Source organism: Macrobrachium nipponense, chromosome 26 (genome assembly GCF_015104395.2).
Source record: "Macrobrachium nipponense isolate FS-2020 chromosome 26, ASM1510439v2, whole genome shotgun sequence".
Classification (NCBI taxonomy): Eukaryota; Metazoa; Arthropoda; class Malacostraca; order Decapoda; family Palaemonidae; genus Macrobrachium; species Macrobrachium nipponense.
The window spans coordinates 71,350,147-71,356,183 of NC_087215.1; positions in this window are offsets into that span (position 1 = coordinate 71,350,147).

Here is a 6,037-nt window from a genome sequence, read left to right on the forward strand (position 1 = left end):
CATAAAACCAGGAAAAACCTCCACCAAATCTTGCTTTTAATAACGTGACGAGAACCGACAATTCTGAAATCGATTCTGACCGATAACACTGGTTTATTAACGTTGGGAACTTTTGTCATCAGTCATGTGCCGGTTCGTTTGTCATAATTTGAGTGCTTCTGTGGGCTATAGTAGATTCACATCAACCGTGCATTTGACGTCTAGGCCACTCCCGTACGACGCTCTTGATTGGCTGTTGATAAACCAGTCAAGGGGCTGGAAACTCTCAGTCTCTCTCGACAGTTCACATAGGCGGGATGTATGTTCCACCTCTCCTGAAAGACATATACCTCAGGAGAGATGGAACATACACCCTGCCTATGTGAACTATCTCGAGAGACTGGGAGTTTCCAGCCCTGTCATTGGCTTATCAACAGCCAACCAGGAGCGTCGTAAGGGACTGGCCTAGACATCAAATGCACGGCCGATGTGAATTTACTGTAACAGACCTCGCACCATGGTGGTTTATGCGTTGGTGTTGGTCCTATTGCCCGATAAAAAAAAGAAAGAAAAGAAAAAAAAAAAACGGTACAGACCCTTACAACAAACATTTTGAAGCAACGATGTAAATGGTAATGAGGTACATTAAGGCACGAGAGCCTCTGGGGTGTGTATATTTTCAACCCAGACGACACCAGTCCTTTGCTCAAGTCGATGTCAAACCACAATTATAATTAGTGTAATCGATAGAATCAGTTTTGAAGTAATTCTTGGATATAATTGGCGATAGGACGACCTAATTCATTCGATATCTTATCGACTTTCCTCTCTCTCTCTCTCTCTCTCTCTCTCTCTCTCTCTCTCTCTCTCTCCAAGGAATATTTAATATCAATTTAATTTTGAAATCAGTTCTTTACTTTTTATCTCTTTTATCAATTTTGTTTCATGTGAACGTATTCTAAATTATATATGTATATAATATATATAATATATATATATTATATATATATAATATATATATATATCGAGCTAAGACTTCACTGCCAGTCCTGGAATTGAAGATGTCGATGGTTCGTGCCCGTCGGCCGGCAATTCTATTATCGCCGAATAAATTCCCCTTCGGTTAAACATATATGAAAATATATTAATTCCGAAGTAGAGCGAATTAGATATTAAAGGACATTTGTAGCTCGAAATATGTATATGAATCACGGTAATGTGATATGACTTATATGATATATATATATATATATAGATATATATATATATATATATATATATATATGTGTGTGTGTGTGTGTGTGTGTGTGTGTGTGTGTATGTGAGTAAATCTTTATCACATCACCGTGATTCATGTACATACATCGAGCTTCAAATGTCCTTTAATATCCAATTCGCTCAACCTCGGAATTAATATATTTTCATATATGTTAACCGGAGGGGAATTTTTTTAGCTGATAATAATTTCGTCCCCTCGTGGGTTCGAACCAGCGCCTCACTTGTTGGCCAAATCGATAACATCACTGAAGTCCTGATTTCTCCTCAGTCCGCTGGGGCGCTGGATCGAACCCACGAGAGGACGAAATTATTATCAGCTAAAAAAATATCCCTCCGGTTAACATAGATGAAAATATATTAATTCCTAGGTAGAGCGATTGGATATTAAAGGACATTTGTAGCTCGATGTATATATATATATATATATATATATATATATATATATATATATATATATATATATAGGTATATATATAATAATAATAATAATAATAATAATAATAATAATAATAATAATAATAATAATAATAATAATGATAATAATAATAATAACGATGGTATTTAAAACAATGTTCCCCTTTCGTCCCAAGACAAAGGCACAACAGGACAGGGAATAAATTAAGACTTGCTGACTAAGGCTTATCAATTACGGGAGAACAACCCAAGGGAACATTATTAATCTAACGGATCACTCGAAATTCACGTTGAGTACAAATTTCCTTGGGTACAAATATCCATCTCCGGCGATGAGATTACTGGTAAGTCATCATAACACCAGACAACACCACAAAAATATATATTTAAAAAAAGCTGGAGGGAAAATTGGCACTCAGAAGGCTCAATGAATGCTCTCCGACTGTTTCTGTATGGTTTACGTACCTTAGACGTAATTGTCACTTTGTGTAGTACGCGTGAGTTAATACGCTGAGTTGGCATATACGCGCGGCGATATACGATCAAGCTCAACAGTACCAAATCTCCGTTAATAACTGCATGACGTCGGTAACACGGCTTCTGCAAAAGAAGCAGAAAAACTCTTGTCTCATGCACACGCTAAATAGTTAGTAGCTGCTTACCGTAATTATTATGACCATTGTTATTAATATTCTTGTTATTATTATTATTCAGAAGACGAAAACTACTCACCAAAGGGGCCACTGACTGGAAATTGAAACTTCCAAAGAATATGGCGTCCATTAGGGAGAAGTAAGAGGAGGTAAAAGGGAAATGCAGAAAGAAGAGATACCACCGATTACGAAAGGGGAAAATATCTAATAAATCAAGAAATGGATAAAAATAAATGTACTAAAGTGCAAAGTGTAAGGAGAATAGTAGTGTATGGCACCTTCGCTTGAACTCTTGAAGGTAAAAAAAAAAAAAAATACTATGAAATCCCATGAAGTTTGTGACGTAATGAGACTTCAATCAGCGAGTTCGACAAAGAGGAGGGGTGAACATAAGTGTCCTAGTCACGATAACGCGAATGGAAACCGCCATCAAATTAAGGTTTAAACAGGAGGAGGAGGAGGAGGAGGGCGGGGGAAGAGAAGGACGAGGAAGAGAAGGAGGGAGACGAAATAATATAAAAATGAACGGGAAACTGTACTTCAAACTCTCTCCATGCTTTAATTAACATGCTTTGCAATTCTACTACGTATAGAACTGTGTGTGGTTTTTCATACTCGTTACGTTTTTTTTGCGTTACGTCGATAGTCTACGGGAACTGAACAATGTTTTACGTGTTGGTTTGCCCTCCTTCGACGTGGGGATAGCTTCCTTCCTTTCGCCGCGGACCTCGAGAGGAGTTTGCAGAGGGGAGGGGAAGGGGGGGTGGAGTTGTTCTTGGCTAGAGCGTCGGAGCTAAAGCGTCGGAGACGTTATGTAACATCAGCTGCTGTGTCGGGGCCTGCCTTCTGGATAACACCACCCCCGCCCAAATTTCCGAGCCTCACGGTCCTCCCACCAGCCGCCTCCTCTCTCTCTCTCTCTCTCTCTCTCTCTCTCTCTCTCTCTCTCTCACTTTCCGACGCTATAGGGCCTTCTGCTCAAGTTCAGCCTTCGCTATGAATGAAAAGCAAATTTGAAAAAAAAAAAACCTTGACGTACAGTATATTCATTAAGTATTTAAACCTCCAATGCCCTTTTCTATTTTCATTTGTCTATTCTTATTTTATTTTTTTTTAAGGCGCAATGACATACTACCCAGCCCGGAACAGCAATTATGGAAGCTCTCAGAAATACTATGAATTATGAATGAATCGGGAGCACGCAGTAATTTCATTCGGCCTTTTGTAATTTGGAACAAGAATTCCATCCGAATAAAAGGTTAGAGTTGATGGCTAACAGAGACCCCTCCCTCCCTCCCTCCTGCATTTTCAGTGGCTGAGTGCATCTTGCAACAAACTCCAGCTGTCAGTTGCAAGACAGCTAGCAACCGTCAAGAGTGGAAAGTCAAGCAGCAAATTTTCAGTAGGAGACGCGAATGTTGTTATATCATTTTTTTTATAATAATAAAGATAATAAGCGGCATTGGAAATGCGACCTGACACACGTAGGTATAACCAACAGCCGTTGACCTGACCTGAATTGCAATAGGGTAGAGTAGATGATTATGATAAATGAACATAAGCGATCAATAGTACACACAAAGATGTCAATGACAAATAAATATATATATATATATATATATATATATATATATATATATATATATATATATATATATAAATAAGGAAGCTTCTCAGGTGATGTATAATTTTGAAGAAAATATTGTCCCCAGAAAACAGAAAAAAAAGCGTCCTAAGGAAACAGAAAAAAACCTTTCTGTTAACCAGAAAAAACCGTCCCAAGGAAACAGAAAAACTTTCCCTGGCAAACAGAAAAAACCGTTCTTGGGAAACATAAAAACCGCCACTGGGAAACAGTGGGAAACAGAAAACCCGTACCTGGGATACAATAGAAGTTGCCTCAGTGAAACAGGAAAAAACTGTCCCTGGAAAGCAGAAAAAACCGTCCCTGGGAAACAGAAAAAACCGTCCCTAGAAAAAACAGGAAAAAACCGTCCCTGGGAAATATAAAAACCGTCCCTGGGTAACAGAAATAACCGTCAATGGGAAACATAGAAAAAGAATCCATGGAAATCAGAAAGAAACCGTCCCTGGGAGAGACAGAAGCCTCATTATCCCATCTTTCCACATTTCAGATCCTCTTGCTTCCATGTTCAAGTCGCCAGGGCTAAGAGGATTGCCGCTGTTTCTATTCAGGGCGACGCCGTCGACTGGACACGAGTTTGTAATGTGTCTCAGAATGACATTACGGACGAAAGTAATACGTCTCAGTGTCTTAGGTCGTTGCTCTGACGAGTCTCTAGTTAATGGCTGATGATTGAAAGCCTAAGTTTCCCCACTTGTTCTCAGGAAAAATATCCTGTTCTCTCTTTAACACAAAGTTGTTTTGGTTAAGTACCAGGCGTAATGAGGTCTTGAGGGATAGAGAGGTGAATTTGTGAATGGTGAGTTGGTGAGTTGTCACGAGACAGTTTCTTCATGTGGGTTTGAAACAATTCAAAGACGTTAAGACACAGGAATTACTGTAGATTGAAGACGACTAAAGCTGGGCATTAACTCTGTTGCTCTTTTATATTCATTATTATTATCTTTTTTTGCTCTATCACAGTCCTCCAATTCGACTGGGTGGTATTTATAGTGTGGGGTTCCGGGTTGCATCCTGCCTCCTTAGGAGTCCATCACTTTTCTTACTATGTGCGCCGTTTCTAGGATCACACTCTTCTGCATGAGTCCTGGAGCTACTTCAGCCTCTAGTTTTTCTAGATTCCTTTTCAGGGATCTTGGGATCGTGCCTAGTGCTCCTATGATTATGGGTACGATTTCCACTGGCATATCCCATATCCTTCTTATTTCTATTTTCAGATCTTGATACTTATCCATTTTTTCCCTTTCTTTCTCTTCAACTCTGGTGTCCCATGGTATTGCGACATCAATGAGTGATACTTTCTTCTTGACTTTGTCAATCAACGTCACGTCTGGTCTATTTGCACGTATCACCCTATCCGTTCTGATACCATAGTCCCAGAGGATCTTTGCCTGATCGTTTTCTATCACTCTCTCAGGTTGGTGCTCGTACCACTTATTACTGCAAGGTAGCTGATGTTTCTTGCACAGGCTCCAGTGGAGGGCTTTTGCCACTGAATCATGCCTCTTTTTGTACTGGTTCTGTGCAGGTGCCGGGCATTCGCTTGCTATGTGGTTTATGGTTTCATTTTTCGTAGTGCACTTCCTACATATCGGAGAGATGTTATTTCCGTCTATCGTTCTTTGAACATATCTGGTTCTTAGGGCCTGATCTTGTGCCGCTGTTATCATTCCTTCAGTTTCCTTCTTTAGCTCTCCCCTCTGTAGCCATTGCCAATTGTCATCGCTGGTCTAGTTCTTTAGTCTGTCTCATGTATTGTCCGTGCATTGGTTTGTTGTGCCATTCCTCTGTTCTGTCTGTCATTCTCCTGTCTCTGTATATTTCTGGGTCTTCGTCTACTTTTATTAGTCCTTCTTCCCATGCACTCTTTAACCACTCGTCTTCACTGGTCTTCAGATATTGCCCAAGTGCTCTGTTCTCGATGTTGACGCAGTCCTCTATACTTAGTAGTCCTCTCCCTCCTTCCTTTCGTGTTATGTATAGTCTGTCCGTATTTGCTCTTGGGTGTAGTGCTTTGTGTATTGTCATATGTTTCCTGGTTTTCTGATCTATGCTGCGGAGTTCTGCC